Source organism: Eleutherodactylus coqui, chromosome 4 (assembly GCF_035609145.1).
Source record: "Eleutherodactylus coqui strain aEleCoq1 chromosome 4, aEleCoq1.hap1, whole genome shotgun sequence".
NCBI classification, from domain to species: Eukaryota; Metazoa; Chordata; class Amphibia; order Anura; family Eleutherodactylidae; genus Eleutherodactylus; species Eleutherodactylus coqui.
The window spans coordinates 276,459,693-276,484,398 of NC_089840.1; the positions used below are offsets into that span (position 1 = coordinate 276,459,693).

At 46.2% G+C, this 24,706-nt stretch overlaps 1 pseudogene; it reads left to right on the forward strand.

The window, feature by feature from the left end:
* LOC136626713 (zinc finger protein 91-like) overlaps positions 1-24,706 on the forward strand; it is a 105,073-nt pseudogene that overhangs the window by 75,175 nt on the left and 5,192 nt on the right.

Here is a 24,706-nt window from a genome sequence, read left to right on the forward strand (position 1 = left end):
TGAAAGGAGTTACAGTGGAGGGTGTAGAATATAAATTGACTCTTTTCGCAGATTATCTGTTACTTACATTAACCCAGCCGTTAATTTTTTTACCCAACCTGATGGGACTACTGGATAACCTTCGGGACTTAAAATAAACCCTGATAAGTGCTATATTGCTTACATGAACTCTCCGCCCTCCCTGACAACACTAATTGATTTAAATTTTGGCTTTCAACATCAACCCTAAAAATCCCTTACCTGGGAATCAACCTAACTGCCTCATTAGCTACTTTATGTAAATGGCATTACCCCCCTTTGATACATAAATTGGTGTCAGAATTGACTAGATGGGCTGACCCTTTATTGTCATGGGTGGGGAGGATTCATGCGGTGAAGATTAACCCCTTAGTGACGAAGCCTGTTTGCGCCTTAGTGACGGAGCCAAATTTTGGAAATCTGACATGCGTCGTTCAACGTGCCATAACTCCGTAAAGGCTTTACATATCCCAGTGATTCTGACATTGTTTTTTCGCCACATGTTGTACTTCATTTAGATTGTAAAAAGAGACCGATATAATTTGTGTATATTTATTAAAAGTACCAATATTGGAAAAAATTTGAAAAAATTGTCATTTTTTCACATTTTCAACCGTAATATCTCAAATATGTCCAAACATACTGTACAAATTTTTGATAAGATATGTATTTCCATCTGTTTACTTTATTCTGAATGCACACTTGAAAAACTTGTGTTTTTTTTAACCATTTAGAGGACGTACAAATTTAACATTACTTTTCAGCATTTTGAGGAGCACTTTGTTTTCCTGCACCAAGCCAAGTTTGCAGAGGCTCATAAGTGTCAGAATAATAGATACACCCACAAATGACCCCATTTTAAAAACTACACCCCTTAGTGTATTCACTGAGGGGTATCATGAGTATTTTGACCCCACCAGTTCTTTTCAGGAATTAGTTCAATTTAGGGGACAAAAAATAAAATTTCATATTTTTGCAAATATGTCATTTTAAAGACATATTTTTTTCCTATAGAGCCCATGAAAATGAGGATTTACACACCAAAATGGATACCCCCGTTTCTCCCGTGTTCAGAAACATACCCATTGTGGCCCTAATCTTATGTCTGGATGCATAACGGGAGCCAAAATGAAAGGAGTAGTCGGTGTCTTTCAGAACATAAATTTTGCTTGAAGGCGTTTTAGGCCCCATAGCACTTTTGTAGAGCTCTTGAGTGGCCAAAACCAAAGAGAACCCCCACAAGTGACCCCATTTTGAAAACTAGACGCCTTAACGAATTTATCTAGGGGTGTACTGCCCATTTTGACCCCACAGTTTTTGAATGAATTCAAGCCAAGCAAAAGGAAAAAATTGTGATTTTCGTTTTTTTGTCAATTCTGTCATTTTAAAAACAGCTTTTTTTGTACAGATCACGCATGAATGAAGCCTTTCATCCCAAAATGGATACCCCTGTTTCTCCCGTGTTCAGAGACATACCCATTGTGGCCCTAATCTTATGTCTGGATGTACAATGGGGCCCAAAACTAAAGGAGTAGTCGGTGGCTTTAAGAACATAGATTTTCCTTGAAGGAGTTTTAGGCCCATAGCACTTTTGTAGAGCTCTTGAGCGGCCAAAATCAAAGAGAACCCCCACAAGTGACCCCATTTTGAAAACTAGACCCCTTAATGAATTTATCTAGGGGTGTACTGCCCATTTTGAGCCCACAGTTTTTGAATGAATTGAAGCAAAGCAAAAGGAAAAAATTGTGATTTTCGTTTTTTTGGCAATTCTGTCGTTTTAAAAACTGCTTTTTTGGTACAGCACACACATGAATGAAGACTTGCACCCCAAAGTGGATACCCCTGTTTGTCCCGTGTTCAGAGACATACCCATTGTGGCCCTAATCTTTTGTCTGGATGCACAACGGGGCCCAAAATGAAAGGAGTAGTCGGTGGCTTTCAGAACAGAAATTTAGCATGAAGGTGATTTAGACCCCATTGCACACTTGTAGAGCCCTTGAGCGGCCAAAACGACAGAGAACCCCCACAAATGATCCCATTTTGAAAACTAGACCCTTAACGAATTAATCTAGGGGTGTACTGTGTATTTTTACCCTACAATTTTTGAATAAATCTAAGCAAAGCAGTAGGAAAAAAAATACAATTTTCATTTTTTTGGCAGTTGTATCAATTTAAAAACTGTTTTTTTTGTACAGCACACATAGGAATGAAGACTTTCACCCCAAAATGGATACCCCTGTTTGTCCCGTGTTCAGAACCATACCCCTTGTGGCCCTAATCTACTTAAAGGACGCATGGCTAGGCCTATAATGGAAGGAGCACCCGTTGGATTTTAGGGTACAACGGAATAAATTCCAGGCCCCATTGCCCACTTATAGAGTCATTGAGCGTCCAAAACTATAAAGACCCCCACAAATATCCCCATTTTAAAAACTAGACCCCTTAACGAATTCATCTAGGGGTGTACTGCGTATTTTGACCACACAGTATTTGAATAAATTTCAGCAAAGCAGAAGAAAAAAATTACAATTTTCATTTTTTTGGCAATTTTGTCAATTTAAAAACTTTTTTTTTTGCACAGTTTACATAGGAATGAAGACGTTCACCCCCAAATGGATACCCCCGTTTGTCCCGTGTTCAAAAACATACCCATTGTGGCCCTAATCTACTTACAGGAAACATGGCAAGGCCTGTAATGGAGGGAACACCAGTTGGATTGCAGGGCATAACTGAATAAATTCCAGGCCCCATTGCTCATTTGTACGGAATAAAAATTGACTCCCTAAAATCCCCCCCCCCCTCCACGCCCTTTTTGGCGTTCCCCAAATCTTAGATAAAAGTAATAATGTGAACTGTGTAGTATTTCCAAAGACAGGTAATTATGGAGGCTGGTTGGGATGGGCACATGGGGCAATAAAACCGGGTATCCCCCCTCCTCTCATGCTTTTTGGGAGTCATTTTTTGACCTCAGCGGCGGGGATGGGGTGTAAAAAGTGGCGCTCTGTGAGTCTCCGTAAGCTTGATGAGGTGTGGCGGTCTCACACAGAAGGCGCTCAACAAGGTGCTCCTGGAACTGCATGAAGGCGGGCGTTCCCAGGGCTTCTTGTAAATTGCGTATTACAGATAGCGGTCTGAATAACGCCAGGCTCAGGCAGCCGTATGGGGAATCCGCTTGTGGAGGCCCGCAGCGGATCCCGGCTGTGAGCCCGGCTGTGACCCTGCGTACGGCCGCGTAATGTACTGCGCATAACTGCGTACTTACACGGGCGGTCATGCGCAGTACACTTTTTTTTGTTGTTGTTTGTATTTCCCGCACCGTCGCTTAGCGATGACGCGGGTACCCGCAGCCTGTATACAACGTAGTTGCGTATGGGCTGCGGGTATATCCATGACCATGGAGCACAATGGGCTCTATGTTGCGGATATCCGCGGTAAAATAGAACCTGCTGCGTTCTCTTTTCTGCGAGTGGATTACGCAATTCCAACCCGCTAATGTGAGCGGAATTGTGTAATCCAATGCGATTGATCTGCGTAATACCGTGGATCAGACGCATGCGGAATCTGTAATTCCTATCCGGTCATGTGAGACCGACCAAAGGTAGATCGCTACCATTTTTTCACGTGACTGGGGACCGCTCAACGAGGCCCCTACCCGTCACTGCTCCAGGCTCTCGGCGACCGTTGGTCGCCGAGAGCAAGGAGATATTAAGTTTCCTGGGCTCCCCGACTCCTGCGCATGTGTCCGGTGTTTTGCCAGCGGTCGCATGCGCAGAATATGGGAAAGTTCACGGAAGAAGATTGCGTCGGGGTGTAAATATGGAGACCTCCGGTAAAAATTTTTATCTCCTCTCACCAATCGCATCAGTGAGGGGAGATGAAGCTTCACCTTTTTTTAACTTTTACGTGATCGCCATTATTCTTTGGATAACAGCGAACACGTGATCAGGAACCGCTCACCGCGGCCCTCCGTGAAATCTCCAGGCTCTCGGCTAAGTTTTGTAGCCAGGAGCAGGGAGATTTTAAAAAACCACGGCTTTTGCGCATGCGCCTGCCACATTGGTGACGGGCGCGTGCGCAGAAGCTGGGGTGAGGTCCACGGATAAATCCGCAGGCCTTAGGTAAGTCATTTCATCCTCCCTCACGGATATGATCCGTGGGGGGAGATGAAACGCAAGCTTTTTTTTAACTTTTTAAAACTTTTTTTTTACTTTTTGCACTTTTTTTTTTAACCTTTTACCCCTTTTTTATTTTTATTTTTTTTACTTTTTGCACTTTTTTTTTTACTTTACATGATCACTGTCATCCATTGGATGACAGTGATCATGTCCCTGGTGACATCCCTCTGCTCTTGGCTACACATGGCAGCCAGGAGCAGAGCAATTTTGAATTTCCCGGGGCTCGAGCCCCTCTGTGCACGCGCCCGATGTCAATCATCGGGCGCGCATGCGCAGACGGGGATTTCGGGTCCCGGGACATCGGGACATCGCAGAGGACCGGGGGTGAGTATCTTCACCTCCCCTCATGGATCCGATCCATGAGGGGAGGTGAAACTTTACTTTTGTTTTACTTTTTAAACTTTTTCGCGATCACCGCTATCGCAATGGATAGCGGTGATCGCGGGCCCGGGGACCGCTCACAGTGGTCCCCGGTAACACCTCCTGGTTCCCGGCTACCTTCAGGAGCCGGGAGCCAGGAGATTTTAAATTTGCCGGGGACACCCGGGCTTTTGCGCGTGCGCGTGACGTCATCGTCAGGCGCGCATGCGCAGAAGGCCGCCGGCGGGTCCGGGAGGACCAGATCTCCGGGGGACACCGTCGACAAGCCGTGTGAGTATTTTCAGCTGCCGTGATGGATCCGATCCATCATAGCAGCTGAATTACTACTTTTTAACACTGTTTTCTTTACTTTTTTGCGATCGGCGCTGTTCATTTTATAGCGCCGATCGCAATGCCGGGGGGGACTGCCCGCATCCTGGGATGACAGCTCCATGCTGTCGGCTACCTGCGGGCACCGACAGCATGGAGCTGTCACGTCCTCAGGCCAGTGGGCATCAATCCAAAGAGGATGCATAAAACTACGTCCTCTAGGATTAAGGCCCACTTTCTGAGGACGTAGTTTCCCGATGGGGCCGTCGTTAAGGGGTTAATCTACTACCTCCTATATTATACCTGTTCCGGAGACTGCCCATCCCGATTCCTTGCCCACTTCTAGCAAATTTACAGCGACGTATTTTTCAATTTATTTGGGCTTCAAAGCGCCCTAGAATTAAGAATATCCTCATGTATTATTATAAAAGCAAAGGGGGTCTTTCTGTTCCTAATTTATGGAAATACTATGTGGCGGCACAATCGGCCTATTGGATAACGACATTAGGGGGCATCAAGGCTCCATTATGGGTTGATATGGAATAATCTAGAATAACCCCGCAGACTTTTCCCAACCTGATGTGGTCAGATAGTCCCATGAGCCCAAATCTCTATATGCCATTAGTCCACTCACTTACTACTCTTTGAGAATATGGAGAAATGTTTGGTTCAAATATAATCTATCTACAAGACCCTCTAGGATGCTTCCTATTATCCCAAATGTGAGAATGTCACCGAGCCTGGATCTGGTCCATTTCCAATGGTGGAAGATTAATAAACTGACAGACCTCCGCCGTTTTGTAACGGGATCCCATATATTAACACTGGCCCAATTTCAAGCTAAGTTCAATCCAACGGAAGCGGAAATTTGTCAAGTGAATCAGGTTTTCCATTTTCTGCATTCACTGAATTTGCCACGGGCAATTCCCGAGATGACAATGCTTGAAAGACTGTGCAAAAGCAAACCCTGAGAAAGGGAACCCTGTCCTTGCTCTATAATTTACTGAATAATCCTAATATAGAAGGCAAGCTCCCGTTTATGCGAAAATGGGAATCAGATTTACAAATTAATGTCAGAAGAGAGATGGGGCCACTGCTGCAAAACTATTACTAAAGGCAGTCACCAGGTCACCTTAATGGACACATCCATCAAGATTCCACATCGAACACCTTTTAGTACCAGTTAGGATAAATACATTTTTCCCCTCAGTTTCACCCTTATGTTTCAGGGGATGCTCGGAGATGGGATCCCACGTGCATTTATGGTAGAGGTACCCGGTGGTAGCCAGACTCTGGTCCCAGGTTCACGGGTTACTACATAGGTTATTTATAGGCCCATTTCCAAAATCCCCAACGTTGTTCTTACTGGGAGTTCGCCCTCCCAGAGTTAAGCACCAAGCTCATAAGCTCAAAATATATGCATGGCGACCAGGATCCATATAGCGGCTAGATGGTAACAACCCACCCTGTCATTTAGAGAGGTGCAGAACCGGCTCTCACAAATCGCCTTATATGAGAGGCTACACGCCATACAATCAGACACCCTAGTGAAATATGGTGAGCTGTGGGGACCCTGGCTCGAGCTAATTGATATCCCAGGCCGTAGACACAACCTGCTTTTGACCTAGATTTATCCTGGTGACCATTTACAAAAGCTAATCGCGAGTTGATGTGCTGTAATTGACCCTGCTGCTAATTTGGAAAGGTCCCTGCCTAAAAGTAGACTACCGGGGGTGGAGCCAAGCCAGGGATGTGAGCAGGAGTGTGAGGCACAAGCTCCGTTACAGATATCCTGTTTAAACATCCTGAAACTGGGACATTTAGATAAAAACCCTGCCACAGAGCTCTCTCAGGTGACCAGGAGTATGGAGGAAGCGTCTGGCAGACAAAACTCACCATGACCCGCAGAAAAGAAAAGGAGAAGGGTGGAGAGGTGAGCGGCCGGAGAGGGCAAGATGGCACCGACACATACTCAGAGTGGGAGGAGCAGGGAGGAGAGAGGATACTTCAGCCGGAGCACAGCAGAGACACCGTTGCTAAACTGGCTCGCTATGCCAGGGAAGAGCCACTACCAGCAGCTGCACTAAGCGGTCACAAGGAAACAGGAGGAAGCCCTGGAACTCCGGTAGGACACTCTATGCACAAGATAATACAGGAGGAGGAGGGGGAGGGAGCACTAACATGCAATGGAGGGAGAAAGCAGGCGCTCACAGAACATCTCCGCAAAACAAGCTCAGATGTAGCAGAGCCCACACTGCAGGACATTCTATGGGCTGTCACTAAATGCACAAATGCAGTACAAATGCTTCACCAACAGTTTGGCACACTGCAAGAGCACATAATCAGACAAGATGTGCAAAAAATATCTGAAAAACTAACCGCTGCAGAGGGAAGGATCAGCGATATAGAAGATAGAGTGACCCCTATGCAACATGCTGTAGATATTAATGCGCAAAAAATTGCATCCCTCTGCGCCAAAAATCGATGATCTGGAGAACCGCTCCCGTAGAAATAATATGCGTATAGTGGGACTGCCAGAAAAAATGGAGGGCAACAACCCGTATGAGTACTTTGAGAACTGGCTAATAGACCTATTTGGCAAAGAAGCTTTTTCGCCAATGTTTGTAATAGAGCGTGCCCACCGAGTCCCGACAAGACCCCCTCCCCCAGGGACCCCTCCGAGAACAGTTCTTATGAAGCCCCTCCATTTCAGAGACCGCGACACTGTTCTATGAGGGGCCAGAGACAAAGGCGATATTAAAGTTAATGGCGCCAGAATATCCTTCTTCCCAGACTTTTCAGCAGAAATACAAAAGAAAAGAGGGACTTTCATGGAAACCAAAAAACGACTAAGAGACCTACATGCACCATACGCCATGCTATACCCGGCCAGACTGAGAGTAGTAGCAATGGGGGAGACCCAATTCTTTGATAACCCGAAAACTGCATCGCTCTGGCTGGAAAGAAATGAATCCGCAATCTGCGCTGCCGCGCGATCGCCTCGCCGCACGGAGAGACCCAATATCGACGGTTGACCTGGGAAAAATGAACGGAGCAAAATGACAGAAGAGTAAAGATCAAAGATTAAAGAATGAAGAATCAGCTACTCAATGGTTGTTGGGTTTGTTTGTTGTCTCTCATGTGCTGATGGGGAGGGGAATGCGGTTATACATAATTGTAACGTGATTGTGGTGGTCTGGAGTGTCGACAGGCTCAAGAATATTGACATCCTATGTCCATATTCAACCAATGAAAAATAGTTGATAGATTCACGATTGTATCGTGGAATGTACGGGGGATGGGAGACCCGGTTAAACGCCTGGCGATATTCCAGACAATCAAAGAATACCATCCACTAATATTGTGCCTGCAGGAGACGCACCTCTCTAAAGATTCATTATCTTCGTTCAAAATCCAATGGGCCGCACATAGCTACCACTCAGTATACAAAACATGCTCTAGAGGAGTCAGTGTCTTGGTACATCATTCTATACCCTTTACTGTAATTGCACAAAAGATAGACTCAGAAGGCCGATATGTCTGCCTGCATTGCAAGATATACAATTTATATCTGTTTGTTGATCTCGATATACTCTCCACCCCCCTATAGTAGCACGGTCATAAAGCAGATACTGAATTTTATTGTGGATACACCAGACACCCCAGTATTAGTAATAGGAGATTTCAATTCAGTAATAGACCCCCACTGGGACAGAATGGGCACACAGAAAACACTGAACAAAGAGGGGTTAACTGCGCTGGGGTGACTGTTAACAGAGACAAATCTACTAGATATATGGCAAGCCAAGAACCCATGTACTAGACAATATTCATGCCACTCTAGTACATCTATGTTGCGCATAGATCTAGCGATTGCTAATGCAGTTATATAGCAAGATAGTACTGATCAAATATCTACCCAGAATTTTGTCAGACCACTCTCCTATACAACTAGTCATAAAACACTAGGAAATAGGAATACCTAGACGGCCACTATGGAAATTCAATGCATACTGGCTTAGCCTCATAGACAATCAAGGTGTGGGGGAAACGCTAAAAGAATACTTTGAACTGAATTCAGGATCCACAACCAAGGGCGTGCAGTGGGAGGCCATGAAAGCCTATCTCAGAGGCATTCTAATACAGCGGCCAAAAGAATGCATCGAGAAAAGGGTCAAAAACTAAAGGGAAAATTAGTGGCTAGTGAAAATAGCCATGTGGAAGCAGGCACAGCGGAAACACTTAGGCAGTGGCGGGGAGACCATGAGGCCCTAAACCTGTATACTTTAGAAACCGCAGCACACAAAAACAAATTTAAAAAACAATCCTTCTTCGAGGAAGGTGAAAGGGTAGGACACATGCTAGCCATAATATCAAGAGCACAAAGGGGTACCACATATATGTCGGGATAAAAAGCAATCAGGACATAATAGAGACAAACCCTGATGTAATTAGGGAAATAATAAAGCAATATTACAGAATTTACTCCTCTAACCTCTCCAAAACAAAAGAACAAATCAATCAATATCTGGCAAATATTAAGCTACCAAAATTAACAAATGAGCAAAAAGAATACCTAGATGCCCCGATAGATGTAGAAGAAATGGAAAAAGCTCTAGAATCACTAAATAACAATAAAGCGCCAGGAGATGATGGACTCCCAGTGGAGATATACAAACAAATATGCAGACATACCACTACCAAGACTGCTTGAGGTACATTCAGAGGCGTTACAATGGACAGAACTACCACCGTCTATGCGGAACGCGGTAATCACAATAATCCCGAAACCAGGGAAAGACCCGCTATCACCAGATTCATACAGACCCATCTCACTACTAAACACAGACGTAAAAATTCTAGCAAAGGTCTTAGCCAATAGACTGACTAGGGTGATCGAATCCCTGATACACCCAGACCAAAATGGATTTATCCCTACACGATCAACAGCAACTAGTATAAGAAGACTATACCTCAAACTTCTATGCCAGCAGATAACGAAGGGCGAAGAGTGATTATGCTCACTGGACGACGCTAAGGCTTTTGATAGCGTAGAATGGTCATTCATGTGGGAAGTGCTGTACAAAATGGGATTCGGTCAGGCCTTCATTGACTCGGTAAAACTACTTTATACCAAAGTGCAGGCCTGCGTAACGGTAAATGGTAGTTGTTCAGAGCCCTTCCCATTGAACAGGGGCACAAGGCAGGGCTGTCCGCTCTCCCCACTTCTGTTTGCATTGGTAATAGAGCCTCTAGCCAGCATACTGAAAGCCCACCCGACAATAGCTGGGTTTAAACATGATCAAGTAGAAGAAAAAGTAGCGCTGTACGCAGACGATTTGCTTCTGTTTTTGGGAAACCCAGAAGAGTCCCTAGACACTGCGATGTCCTTGATTGGGCAGTACGGAGAATTCTCGGGACTCACTATTAACTGGAACAAATCAGTAATACTACCTATAGATGAGCCTAACATGGTAATGGAAGGAAATAGAACCCCTATGAAGTGCGAGCCAGTCATCACATATCTAGGAGTTAGGGTCCCGAGAAGAGTACACGAATACGGGACACTAAATCTAGAGCCATTAATAATTAACTTCAGGGAAAAACAGGAGATCTGGCGCAAACTACCACTATCAATAATAGGAAGGGTAACCCTGATCAAAATGATCTGGATGCCACAATTACTATATATTCTCCACAACTCGCCACATTGGATCACACAAAAATACTTCTATAAAATAAATAGAATATTTAGGGATCTAATCTGGAGAGGGAAAGGACCCAGAATCAAGCTAGAGGTGCTACATAACCCGAAAGGAGAGGGTGGACTGGCACTACCCAGCCCCATGTCCTTTTTCTTAGCATCGCAGTTGCAACATCCTAGCGGGTGGGAATCAGAAGACACACAAGACGGGGGCTTTCGACTCCTAAAGATATACTTTAAAAATGAACACTTAAGTATTCGAAGCCCTGGAGAGCGCTAAATTTAAACGAACGACCAGAACCTACCGACTTTGGCCCTGATACATAGGGTGGAGAGTAAAAGAGATCACAGAGACCAATGTCCACACGATATACACGCCAATCTGGGAAAACCCAAAACTACAAGAACTAAACAAATTGAAAGACTTCCAGATATGGAAGGATAAGGGGGTCCGACGAGTAACACAGATAGTGACAACAACAGATATGAAGTCATTTGAGCAATTACGTGCAGAGTTTGACCTACCACACACACAGTTCTTCAAATTTCTCCAACTGATACGGAGCTAAAGAAATTCCTACCAGCAGATATCATAGGCACGGCCACCAACACAAGGGGGGAAATATCACAGCTATACACATGCATACAGAGCAGAATAGGTGAACGGTATCCCCTGGCAACAAAGAGCAAATGGGAAGGAGACATTGGGCCAATAGAGGAATCATTATGGGATGGATTCTACAGGCGACACCCAGACTCTCCCTAAGTGAATCCCACAGACTCTCACAATTGTACCTACTACACAGGGGATACCGAACGCCACTGTTCTTATATAATATAGGCCTGAGAGAGTCTCCCCTATGTAATAAATGTAAAACCCAAACAGCAGATCTAATACACATGATGTGGAGATGTCCAAAACTAAAGAGGTATTGGATAGAAGTGTGTGAACTAATCCATGATGTGTATGGGGTAACTCTAGAGCACTCTCCACTGGTATGTATCCTAGGCTACGTAGACTACTTACCTCTAGATGAAAACGAAAAACTAGCAATAACCAGAATTCTATATTTGGCCAGAAAACTAATAGCGCAACACTGGCTGGACGAAACTCCCCCCAACTGGAAGGAACTCAAAAACAAAGTCAGACAAATGTTAACGTGGGAGAAAAGCGTTGATTACAAGAGAAAAACACCACAAAAGTCTTACAATATTTGGCTTACATGGCTCCGTACCTTTGGTCTTATTGGCTCGGACTTACTCAGAAACTAAGATAGTAAATGTGCTAAAATAATTGTTGTTTGGGGAGAGGGAGGGAGAATAGCGTCACCATGGTCACCGAATTAATTAATGAACATGCCACGGATCAACACATGGAAAATCCTCACAAACAAGAAGAGTGGATCCAGAGCACAGCGGACTTATCCCCGCGGCACCTGAGAGACTATTTGGGATATGTTTCAGTATTTTGTATTGTTACTTAAACGTCTTCGGACGATGAAAATTCAATAAAAAATATTTGAATTTTAAAAAAAAGCAGATTAACCGCTCTGATAAGGGCAAGTAAACTCCTCTCAGCCGGCTGCCTGCCCTACCAGGGGGGCAAGAGAGGAGACCGAACCACAATGCGAATAACCGAGGGAGGGGAATATACAGCAACGTAACTAAGAGCTGCACAGCAAACTGGGAGGACATGACAGCTCCAAGCATCATGCCCAAATATAACTGCAATACCCAGCAGAGAGCTGAGGGGGTGAGGGTGGGGGAGGGGGAAGGAACATACAGCCGTCAGTACCTGCTGATAGACCAGAGGACAAACCATCTAATAAACCTCTCAGAGGAGGGGGGGACTGAGGGAAATACCAACATGCATCTATATGGGTGCCGACAGCAGCAGGAAACCCCTCACAGAGTGCCACCAGCAACCTGCATAGGAGCCGAGCGACCAGTCAGCCTCCACATCGTGGCTAACAAACAGCAAAACCGTCATGGCCAACAAGCCGCAATATATACATTATACAGATATATATAGCAGCCCACATGTAGATCACACACACGCTCGGCACATAATCGGCTCCACTCCTCCGTTTCACAGACATGCTCGGCTCTACACCCCTGACTTACACACACGCTCGGCTCTGCTCCTCCGTCACACACACACTCGGCTCTGCTGCTCCGTCTCACACACTCTCGGCTCCGCTCCTCCATCTCACACACTCTCGGCTCTGCTCCTCCATCTCACACGCTCGGCTCTACTCCATCCACTCTCTGAATACATCCTGATGGGACACATAAACTGCAGGTCACACAGCAGAGTCCTGCATCCACTGAGCAGAGAGACCTGGTCATGTGACCCCTTGTCTCCTCCCACACACTGATCACATGACGGTGACATCATCACAGGTCCTGTAAGCACAGAACAACCCCACGGCTCCTGTCCGGCTGCAGGTCGAGGTATGTGCGGGGTCACAGCTTCCCCTTGTGGAGACCCCGGGGAGGTACAGGAGATTAGCGGCCATGTAACGCTCCTCTGGGGAGTCTGGGATGTACATAGGAGATGGTACAAGGCCTCTGCAGCGCCCCCTATTGGCAGGCCTGTAACATGACTGGGAATAGAAGCCTCCGGAAGGCAGAGAACATCTCCAGCTACAATCAGGATTATTCGGCCTCCACTACAAATTCGCTTTCTACAATCCGTACAAAATCCCCCCAGAAGAATATAAATAAGTGACACAACTGATAGAACGAGCGCTTTCCCCAAATCCCCACAAAATGCCCCTTTTTCTGCCTCCTGCGGCCCCAGAATCCCCCATGAGGTCTTTAGTCCTGGGAGCCCCTTCTGCTGAGCGGCTGCAGACGGACAGCAGCTTCTGCCGGCGCTCCGGAGGAGTCTTACCCCGTTCCTCGCGGCCGCCGGCTCACTGATGCTCTGGGGTTTGGGAGGTGCAGCCGCCGTCTCGTCGCTCCAGAATCTTCCGTCTTCTGAAACCAGTAAATCCCCCAGAACTTCTCGGCTCGCAGCTCCCGGCTGGATGTGCTGTTTGTAGCATTTAGCGGGAAGCGCTGGACACGTTTTGGCCGCCCGATCCTTCTTCAGCGGCCGGACTCCTACAAATCACTGGGGAAGAAATAGCGGATAACATGTTGTATCTTCATAGCGTCATAATGCCCTGGTTAACCCCCTTCCTGCTCCGCGGGTGATGTTCTCACCCAGCTGGCTTCCCGCTGCAGCAGCAGGGATCGGTGAGAACATCAATGCCAGCAGTTAACCCCTTACATGACACAATCAATGTTGATCGCAGCATTTGAAAGCCCCCCCATGGGAGAACCATGTAAACATGGAGGGCCAGTGGGTTGCCATGGCATATGGATGACAGTCAATTGCTTCGGGTCTGTGATCACTAGGATAAGCTATGATGCGCTGCAGTACAGAAGTATAGCAGTGTATTATCAGAGCGATCATAACCTCACTGGCTCAAATACCTTCCGGGGACATAAATCAAACCCTGCTGTAAAAATCCCATTATTTACCGAGTTCTTGCGTTTATCATCCTTAGGGTACACGCACACCGACATTTTATCATCCAATTTCAGATCGAGAAATCAATGTGAAAATCGGGTAACAAAAGTGCCCTTTCATCTGATTGGGGTGAATTAATAATAATAATAAACTTTATTTGTATAGCGCCAACATATTCCGCAGCGCTTACATAGACAGGGGGATACAGAAAGACAAAATACAAAAATTACAGAACCACAGTTACATATAGTAATCAGTTGATTGATACAATAGGGGTGAGGGTCCTGCTCCAACGAGCTTACATACTATGAATAGTGGGGTGATACAGAGGTAGAGGGGCTGGAGATCTGCACGGTGTGGTGAGGTGGAGAGTGAGCGATGCTATACACATAGACAATGGTCAGACATTTAGTCGTGTGACGGCAGAAATGGTGTGACTGCAGGAGCGGTTTAAGATGGCTAGCAGGGATTGCAGTCACTAGGGCAGAGAGCATGTTATCAGGGGGGTACAGAGGGGTTTGTTTAAGGAATGCGGTATGCCTCCCTGAAGAGGTGCGTTTTTAGAGCACGCCTGAAGTTCTGCGAGTCCGGGATTGCTCGGGTAGCCTTTGGTAGTGCGTTCCAGAGGACCGGTGCTGCTCTGGAGAAGTCTTGGAGGCGGGAATGAGAAGTTCGAATTAAAGGGGCGCTCAGTCTGGTTTCATTAGCAGAGCGGAGAGCCCGGGCTGATTTTCACGTAGACTTGTTTGTTTAGTCGGATGAATAGTCCAAGTAAAAAAATAAATGTCAGCATGTCCCGTTTTTGTCCGAATCTCAGCTGAGAACAGTACCTGTCACTGTGTGGTGTCCCGCACATCGGATACACATGGATGGGATGGCCAAGTGCCGAGGATCTCAGGCGCAACTTTTTTAAGCATCTGTGCGCATGTACCCTTAGGCCGCACTTACATCGGCGCGTGCAAAACTGATCCAGTAAACTCAGACCGATACTGAACTCGCCGACCTGCACATCAGATTTTCACCTGTGTGAATATACATGTTGTTCAAATAAAAATAGTAAAACATTCACAATGCCTCATATAAACATCACACAGTTTCGCATGGCCTTCTAGACTTGGCGCCTATAAGCTCGATTGGTAGATTTGTTTGGTCGGGCCACGCACCGGTCTATGGAGCATTAACGAGGGGGGAAACAGGGTTCGGGCAACGCAACTGGCGTCTGAATGATAGCCTCTTGGGAGACTCCTGTTGATTGAATGAGATACGCCAAACTTTTGAAAACTTTGCAGAAATTCACAGGATGGATGAAATGGCCCCGCCTATGAAATGGGAGGCCCTGAAATTCTGCGAGGAGTTTTTATATCACACGGAGCTAGGCTTAAGAAAGAAAGGGCTGGTAGATTTCGAGACCTGCTGGCAAAATTACACTCAGCGGAGCAATCCAACAAATCAAAAGCCGCTCCAACCCTAAGTGCTGAAATTTCTCTATTGCGCCAGCAGACTCTAGCGATCATGGACCAGGCCACACTATGCGCTAGAGATAAAATGAGAGGAGGATATTACGAGTATGGAAACAATTGTAGCGCCTGGCTAGGCCACTTAACCCGAGAGAATCTCACTCATACATATTTGCACTAAATTCCTCAGGAGGGGAGAAAGTTCATGCCAGTGCGGGGATAGTGGATTGTTTCCATAAATATTATTGAGAGCTCTACAATATTCGCAGGGACAAAATAGGTCACAATGGGTCTGGGGACTCAGGTATGGTGTCCTACTTGGATGTCCACGGCCTGGGCCCTGTCTCTGGCGGGGAGTCGGAGGCACTCGAGGTTGATATTTCGGAGCGGGAGATCCTTGATGGAATTCAGAAACTGAAAATCGGTAAAAGCCCAGAAGCTTTACCTCTAGATTCTTTAAGACTTGTGGGGACCTATTGACTCCTTTACTTCGTCGCTCCTTTAATGCTATTTCCGGGTCTTGCCCATTCCCACCCCAGGCACTGCAAGCAATTATAACGGTATTCCCAAAGCTTGGTAAAGACCCGCTGCAGTGTGGAAGTTACCAGTTTCCCTATTAAATGTGGACACTAAAATCTTTGCAAAAATCATTACCTCCCGATTGCAACCCCTCGTGCCAGGGCTAATTCATGGAGATCAGGTGGGGTTTGTCTCGGGCCATGAGGCTTGTGTCAATACCATACAGACCCTGTCTCTGATTGGAAGGGCCCAGCAGGAGGGAACTCCCCTATGCCTTCTTTCGGTGGATGCCGAAAAGGCATTTGACCGAGTGGATTGGGGCTTCTTGGAAGGCATCCTCCAAAAAGTGGGGCTGGGACCTAGGTTACGGAGTTGGATCTTGGCGCTGTATAATGGTCCCACCACATGGATACGAGTCAACGGTAGACTTTCATCCCCGATAGACATTGTCAACGGTACGAGACAGGGTTGCCCCCTGTCACCCACCCTATATGTTTTAGTCATGGAGCCCCTCGCAAACGCTATAAGACAGAACCCAGACATAAAAGGCTTCCCAACTCCACACTCAGAGGACAAGCTAGCGTCGGTCGCGGATGACCTACTCGTTTACCTGACTAGCCCCCAAACTTGTCTCCCAGCCATATTACAGGAATTCAAAAGATATAGCCAATTTAGCAACTTTAAAATAAACATAAACAAATCAGAAATCCTAAATATAACCCCCCCCCCCCTCAAAAGTCACCCTCCTAAAATATCGATTCCCTTTTGAAATAGAAAGAGGACCATATCAAATATCTGGATATCCATATTTCTGCCAAGGTGGATGACTTGCTCAGTCTTAATCACGGGCCCCTCTGCTCCTCGCTGGAGAGGGACCTGGAGAAGTGGCGATCCCTGACCTTGTTGTGGTTTGGCAGGATTAACGCGATAAAAATGAACGCCCTTCCCAAGTTTCTCTACCTGTTCCAGACCCTACTGATCCAGGCACCAAAAAGCTTTTTCACATGCCTTAGAAGAGCCGTAGTGAAATTTGTATGGAATGGAACAAGACCCAGACTGAGCTACAAAATCTTAACGCAAAAAAAAGAGATGGGAGGGGTGGGGCTCCCGGGCCTTGCTAAATACCATAGAGCGGCACTGAGTAAGTGCATACTGGACTTAATGCTCAGAAGATCATCGAAACGATGGGTGGAGCTTGAGCAGGACTCAGCCCTTTTTAAAGCGCAAGGCGTGTTTTGGCTAAGAGGGGGCCTTGGACGTCAGGGGATGGTGGTTTCTCCATTTCTGGAGACTATCTTGAAGCAATGGGATGGCTTTGCGGTAAAAGTAGGCTTAATTTCGATGCCTGGCCCCTGGACACCTCTGGTGGGTAACCCGGATTTCCCACTGGGTGCGCAAGGCTTACCCCTTCTGGGCAAGATAGGGATCCCCGTCCCCAGAATTAGGGACGTCACTACAACGGGTGGAATGAAACCACTGGAAACACTGTTAGGAGAGGGGGGGCATTGGCTGGTGCGTGGTTCCAATATCTACAGTTAAGCCACTTCATCCACTCACAAGATCAGGTCTCGGAGGTCACGCGCCAGTCCACCCCTTTTGAGGAGATGTGCACTACATCCCCTGAAAGGAAAGGGGAGATTTCCGCGGTCTATGGCATATTGGTAGCCAGGGATGCGCTAGACGGTGGGGTGAGATTTAAGAGAAGTTGGAAGAGGGAGCTGAACCAGCACCTTGAAGAAATCGACTGGTCCAGATAGTTTATCATGACTCATAAGATGTCCATATCAGGCAGACACTATGAACTGAACTACAAACTCCTATCTAGGTGGTGCCACACTCCGGCGCGCTTAGCCAAGATGTACCCCAATGTTGGTAGCAACTACTGGAGGTGCCTAAACAGCCTAGGATCGATGCTGCCCTCTGGTTTCCCCTCTGTGGAACGATGTAAACACACTATATAACACCCTTACTGCTGCGGAGGTCCCTTTTTCCCCAGAGATTGCCCTCCTCTCCGCCATTCCAGGCCCTATGGCCGTGATCAAGAAGGGGCTACTTAGGTTTTTTCTTCTAGCGGTGAGACAGGTGATATCACAGTTGTGGAACACTACGACGACTCCTACACGTTTAATGTGGGTAAAGACCATGGACGACATTAGGTATATGGAAGAACTGAGAGATAGAGACGACACTACATTCGCCAGCCACTATGCTACATGGATGACTTGGATAAATTTTCGTTCCTCTGCTAAATTTGACTCCTGGTTGGTTAATGGTGTAATACCACCCCAAATACAATTAATCTGAGACACTACCTTAGATGGAGCTCACACTCGGGTCGCCGCCGCCGGGCTGATAAGCCCTACTCTTTCCCTCTAGCTCCTTTCTTCATCTCTAGTGTTTTAACCCTTTTTATCTCTCTCTCATCTTATTTCTCTTTTTTTGTTTTTTCTTTTTTTTTCTTCTCTCTGCATGCTAAGCAATGAAGCAGTACTGATAGGATGTATGTCTTGGGACTTGGGTGGATCCATTTTCCTCGTCCCCACGTACCGGAGATATATGTATACGCATAAGAATATAAGTGTTTGTTACCTAGTGATAATTTGCTAACAAACCCTACGTCACTCATTGTCTGAATCTGATCTGGGATTTCCCAGAGAGGAGATTTGTAGATTTTCAAGTGGAGGACGACGAGAACTATCAGGCATCCAAAGGTGCCCTTTTGAGTCTATATACACCCCTCCCCGATTGTAGGGATTTCCTCAATTCGATTTGGAAGTATTCTGTAATTTTGATGTATTTTCAATAAAATATATATTGAACCATAAACATCACACAGCACGCCAGTGTGCGGCAACTTTGTTTTCAGTTCCATAGAAAATAATGAGCGATACCGAGCCAAAATTAGCTGCGATCTCTCTATCTCAAGCTCTTAGAGAAAAATCACTCATGTAAAATAATGGCTCTTTTCATGTGTGATTTCTGTTCATCTCGCAACACACAGAAATCGTACTGAAAATCGCCCGTGTAAATACACCCTTATTTATAGCCGTCTTTGAATCCCCTATAATCCAGAGATTTGGAGTGGTTTACAGTGTCTCGTATTCTCTCCGTTCAGGATCCTCGGCTGATATCTTCTATCTCAGATAATATTCCTGATTGACCCAACAAGGATGGAGAGGAACCGGGACAAGAGGGCGGAGAGTATATTCAACCTCACCCTAGAGATACTCTTCCAGCTTACAGGAGAGGTAAGAGATTCTGGGGATGACGTCACGTTCCATCATTCTTATCTATGTCAGTCTCTGGTCACATCTACGGCAGAGGATTTACTGCCGATTCATCATAAATGCTGGGAAAATAATAGAGCCGTTTGTTCTGGTAGAATGACAGAAACCCAACAGATCTACTATAAGGCAATTGGAGGTAGTTGGGGATCATTATTGTCTGTCCTCAAACAGAACCAAAACTCTGATCATTTTGTTCTTCTGCTCCTGTGACTGAGTAGAACAACGGAGATAATGAACACAGATGTGAGGAGAATCTTAATAATTGTTGGCCATAACTGGAGACACGAAGGACTTTGGGAATATCTGCAGTGATATTTATGGTTGTATCTCCCCATAAACAGGATTATACGGGGGTGAAGAAGACTAGTGATGGTTGTCAGGCCCCAGTGTCTGGGGAATGGAGAAGTCCCCTGAGCCCAATCACAGGGCCTCCACCTCGCCCCCTGATACTAGAGGAGATCAATGAGCAGAAGATCCTAGAACTCACCAACAAGATGATTGAGCTGCTGACTCGAGAGGTGACGCTGCTGGGAATGCTGGGACATTATACAGTAACGCTATGGTGGTATAACGTGTCTGGTTGATGACGTTATCATTGTGTTGTCAGGTTCCTATAAGGTGTCAGGACATCACTGTCTATTTCTCCATGGAGGAGTGGAAGTATTTAGAAGGACACAAGGATCTGTACAAGGATGTCATGATGGCGGACCACCAGTCCCCCCCATCCCCAGGTAATAAACAGGACTAAATCCACACAGCCTTTATTATTTGTATGTAGAGAATGAATTCAGTGGCCGTCTGTGTTTTCTGCAGGTAGATCCAGTAAGGGAGCAGCAGCGGAGAGATGTCCCCGGCCTCTTCTTCCACAGGATGATCAGGTAGATGGAGAGAAGGTCTCATGAAATCTCCCCTCTGGTCTGTAGGACGGCTGGGAAGGTCTTGTGTTCAGTCTTATTATATGACTGATACTTGTGTAATGAGAAAGCTGGAGATGGCAGAATTACAGCCGACCGCAGACATTAGATCTCCGCATCTTATCAGTATTTTCTGGTTCTGTCAAGCTGGAAAAAGATCCTATTGGGGATCGAAACGTCGCTGCAGTTTTTACCATGAGAGTATAAAAGTTTGCTACTTTCTCTGCACCCGTGAATGCTGCCGCACTCTCAAATTGGCACTTCTGCTGTCATGTCATTCTGGCTCCTCATACTAATTAATGACCTTTTCTGCCCATATAAAACCTTCCACACGACTTCTCCAACTGTGTGATGACTTTTACAATATTTATTTCACAGCTGGTGAAACTGGAGGAAGATCCGATCCCTATTGATGCTTCAGAGACACATGTGAGGGGGGATCAGCCGTGTAAGGAGGGGATTCCTACAGATGACCCTCCAGGTGAGACTACATGTAGAAAAGAGTCTGTGTTGTCGGGGTTTCAGCTATATATTCCCTTATTCAGACAAAGACATTTGTTTTCATTATTCACTACTTAAAGAATTAAGGGAACATTTAAATCACATGAAGAGTAAAACTTTCAGTCCGGCACATGGAGACTCCAGATAGCAGCTTTTTAAAAAATCCATATCAACCCCTCAAGGACGCAGCCCTTTTTTCCATTTTTGTTTTTTCATTCCCCGTTTGTAAAATTCATAACTCTATTATTATCCCTGACATGTATGTCTGAGGGCTTGCTGTTTGCAGGATGAGTCGTAGTTTTCAGTGGAATTATTTAATATATCATATAATGTAGTGAAAAACTTTTTAAAAATTCTAAGTGGAGTGAAATGGGGAAAAAAATGAAATTCCGTCATCTTTGAGCGCGTCCTGTTTCTACGGCGTAGAATGATTACTATAATGCCAACTTATATCGTTTTTTTTGTACTACTTTTATTTTTTGAAAGATATTTAATTTTTGTATGTTATTTTCTCTTCCCATCTTCTGACTGCCATAACCTTTGTATTTTTCCGTAGACATTATTGTAGCTCATTTTGTGCGAGACGTCCTGGAGTTTCTGTTAGTAACATTTTAGAATGCATAGGACTTATTGATTGCTTTTTGTTACATTTTTTCTTGGAGACGGGGCGACCAAAGAAGAGAAATTCTACTTATTTTTTCTGATGACGTTCATTGTACAAGGTAGATAATGCGTTACATTGAAAGGACGGCCTTTTACGGATGCAGCAATACCAAATATATATTTTTGATATATTATTTACATTATTTTATTATAAATGTGGCAAAAGGTTTTTTTTTAAACTTTTATTACTTTATATTTATTTTAGTAATTGGTAAAATTTTAAAAACTTATTCTTACTATTTTTTTAGACCCCATAAGGAACATGAACTTGCGTTGCTTTTAAAAAAGTGGGAAAAGGACCACAGCTGCACCACTTTGGGGAAGGGGTAGAGATGAGCGGGCATGGTCGTGTGTGACAACGGCCGTAACCTGGTGGCGGCTCTGCAGCTTGGCAGCCTCACGCACGTGCCATGCCTGGCCCACGTCTTTAATTTGGTGGTTCAGCGCTTTCTGAAAAGCTACCCACACTTGTCAGACCTGCTCGGAAAGGTGCGCCGGGTCAGCGCACATTTCCGCAAGTCCAAGACGGACGCTGCCACCCTGTGGACCCTGCAACATCGGTTTAATCTGCCAGTGCACCGACTGCTGTGCGACTTGCCCACACGGTGGAACTCTACGCTCCACATGTTGGCCAGGCTCTATGAGCAGCGTAGAGCCATAGTGGAATACCAACTCCAACATGGGCGGCGTAGTGGGAGTCAGCCTCCTCAATTCTTTACAGAAGAGTGGGCCTGGTTGGCAGACATCTTCCAGGTCCTTGGAAACTTTGAGAAGTCTACCCAGATGGTGAGCGGAGATGCTGCAATCATTAGCGTCACCATTCCTCTGCTATGCCTCTTGAGAAGTTCCCTGCAAAGCATAAAGGCAGACGCTTTGCGCTCGGAAACGGAGGCGGGGGAAGACAGTATGTCACTGGATAGTCAGAGCACCCTCATGTCTATATCTCAGCGCGTTGAGGAGAAGAAGGAGGAGGGGGAGGAGCCTGAGGAGGAGGGGGAAGAGACAGCTTGGCCCACTGCTGAGGGTACCCATGCTGCTTGCCTGTCATCCTTTCAGCGTGTATGGCCTGAGGAGGAGGATCCTGAAAGTGATCTTCCTAGTGAGGACAGCCATGTGTTGCGTACAGGTACCCTGGCACACATGGCTGACTTCATGTTAGGATGCCTTTCTCGTGACCCTTGCGTTACACGCATTCTGGCCACTACGGATTACTGGGTGTACACACTACTCGCCCCACGGTATAAGGAGAACCTTTCCACTCTCATACCCGAAGAGGAAAGGGGTTCGAGAGTGATGCTATACCACAGGACCCTGGCGGACAAATTGATGGTAAAATTCCAATCCGACAGTGCTAGTGGCAGAAGGCGCAGTTCCAAGGGCCAGGTAGCAGGAGAGGCGTGGAGATCAAGCAGCATGTACAGCACAGGCAGGGGAACACTCTCCAAGGCCTTTGACAGCTTTATGGCGCCCCCAGCAAGACTGTGTCACCGCTCCCCAGTCAAGGCTGAGTCGGGGGGAGCACTGTAAAAGGATGGTGAGGAAGTACGTAGCTGATCGCACGACCGTCCTCCGTGACGCCTCTGCCCCCTACAACTACTGGGTGTCGAAGCTGGATACGTGGCCTGAACTCGCGCTGTATGCCCTGGAGGTGCTTGCTTGTCCTGCGGCTAGCGTCTTGTCAGAGAGGGTGTTTAGTGCGGCTGGGGGAATCATCACGGATAAGCGTACCCGTCTGTCAACTGACAGTGCCGACAGGCTTACACTCATAAAGATGAACAAAGCCTGGATTTCCCCAGACTTCTCTTCTCCACCAGCGGACAGCAGCGGTACCTAAACAATACGTAGGCTGCACCCGCGGATGGAAGCATCCTTCTCTATCACCATCAAAAACGGGGACCTTTTAGCTTCATCAATCTGTGTATTATATTCATCCTCCTCCTCCTGCTCCTCCTCCTGAAACCTCACGTAATCACGCCGAACGGGCAATTTTTCTTAGGCCCACAAGGCTCAGTCATATTACTTTAGTAAACAATGTTTATACGTTTCAATTCTCATTAAAGCGTTGAACCTTGCACCTGAACCAATTTGTATTTTAACTGGGCTGCCTACAGGCCTAGCTACAAATTAAGCCACATTAAGCAAAGCGATTAATGGGTTTAACCTGCCCTCTTGGTTGGGCATGGGCAATTTTTCTGAGGTACATTAGTACTGTTGGTACACCAATTTTTTTGGGCCCTCGCCTACAGTGTAATCCTAGTAATGTTTATGGGCTTCGCCTGCACTCATGGTACAGGAAGGTGTGTGGGGTTGGCCTACACTTTTGCTACATAAATGTAACTGGGGCCTTGTCTATACTGCAACTACTGAAATGTGAAAGAGACTGTTATCTCCCTAAACTGCTGCAACGGGAATGTTACTTTGGCCTGTCTTGACTGCTACTACTACTGAAATGGAACTAATACTGTGCTCCCCCTATACTGCTGCTTCGGAATTGTTACTGGGGCCTGTCTTGACTGCTACTATTACTGAAATGGAACTAAGACTGTGCTCCCCCTATAATGCTGATAGTGATATGTTACTGGGGCCTGTCCCTAATGCTACCGTTGAAGTGTTACTAATTCTGGGCTCTACCTATACCCCTGCTAATGCTATGTCACTGGGGTGTGGAAACGGAGGCTTCCCAAAGACATGATGGTGGCGAAGCCATTTCCCACCAACGCGGTTACTGTTAAGGTGCATATAACCACGGACACGTGGAGAGGACACGTAGTGCCTCAAAAACATCCCCCTCCTCCTCCAACAATGAAAACATTCTTGGCAAATACCTTTGCATTGGTCCGTCTGGTGGCAGTCCAAGAATTTCACCTTTACCGACACAACAAGAGAGCCCCCCCACCATCCCCCCGCCACGGCCCACTTAATCCTGGCCACATTCCGAAAACCAACTAAATAAAACCGCGCTACTAGGTCCGCAGTCGCCACCACATTCCCAGCAACGCGGTTACTGTTAAGGTACATATTACCAGTCTGACTGGGGCATGCATTGTGGGCCGAAGCACACCTGTATTGTATGTGACGTTACCTCAGCTGTGATGGGCAATGCAATGGGATATATTTATGTACCGCCGGTGGCTTCCTGGGACCCACCCATGCTGTCGGTCCACACGGAGTTGTAACTGCATGTGTCCACTTCTAAAGAACCCCAGTCTGACTGGGGCATGCAGTGTGGGCCGAAGCCCACCTGCATTAAACCTGACG